This window comes from Trachypithecus francoisi, unplaced genomic scaffold (assembly GCF_009764315.1).
Source record: "Trachypithecus francoisi isolate TF-2019V2 unplaced genomic scaffold, Tfra_2.0 Lachesis_group15, whole genome shotgun sequence".
NCBI classification, from domain to species: Eukaryota; Metazoa; Chordata; class Mammalia; order Primates; family Cercopithecidae; genus Trachypithecus; species Trachypithecus francoisi.
The window spans coordinates 88,420,448-88,421,196 of NW_022681460.1; the positions used below are offsets into that span (position 1 = coordinate 88,420,448).

Consider the following 749-nt stretch of genomic DNA (forward strand, 5'->3'; position numbering starts at 1 on the left):
TCACTCTGGGTCCATGCCATCTTTAAGAGCTGTAACACTCACTGCGAAGGTCGGCAGCTCCATTCTTGAAGTCAGCTAGACCACAAACCCACTGGGAGGAACCAACTCCCGACACAATATGTTAAGTCACAAATTCTCGATAGATTATAAAAGATAAATATTATGCAAATTGTCTTCTCTGACCACAACAGGATGAAATTAGAACTCAATAACACAAGTAAAATTAAAACTTCACAAATTTGTGGAAACCGCACAGCACACTCCTTTTTCCTTTTTTTCATGTCAGACAAGTAATGTGCCTATGTTGTAACACCAGGTTTGAGGGAGGTGCATCTCATCCAATTGCATGAAACCCAATCATCAGGCTTGTGAACTACAAAAGGATCATACAGCACAATCTTCAACAACCAATGGGTCAAAGAAATCACAAAAGAAATTAGAAAATAATTAGAGACAAATGAAAATGAAACTACATTATACCAAAACTTACGGTACACAGCAAAAGCGGTACTAAAGGAAAAAATCTATAGCTGTAAACACTTAATGTTAAAAAACAAAAAAGGTCGCAAATCAACTACCTCATTTTATACCTTAAGGAACTAGAAAAAGAACCAAACTCAAAACTGGCAGAAAGAAGGAAATAAAGATTAGAGCGAAGATAAAATAGAGAATAGAAAAATAATAGAGAAAAATCAATAAAACTAAAAGTTGATTCCTCAAGATCAGCAAAATTGATGAAATTTTAGCTA

The 749-nt window shown here is 34.8% G+C and overlaps 1 non-coding gene across 1 annotated transcript; it reads right to left on the reverse strand.

Moving 5' to 3' along the window:
* Positions 1 to 280: 280 nt before the first annotated feature.
* On the reverse strand, positions 281 to 385 carry LOC117098191. Its single transcript, XR_004443242.1, has one exon. It is a non-coding gene; the product is annotated as a small nucleolar RNA U13 (small nucleolar RNA).
* Between the last annotated feature and the right edge of the window lie 364 nt (positions 386 to 749).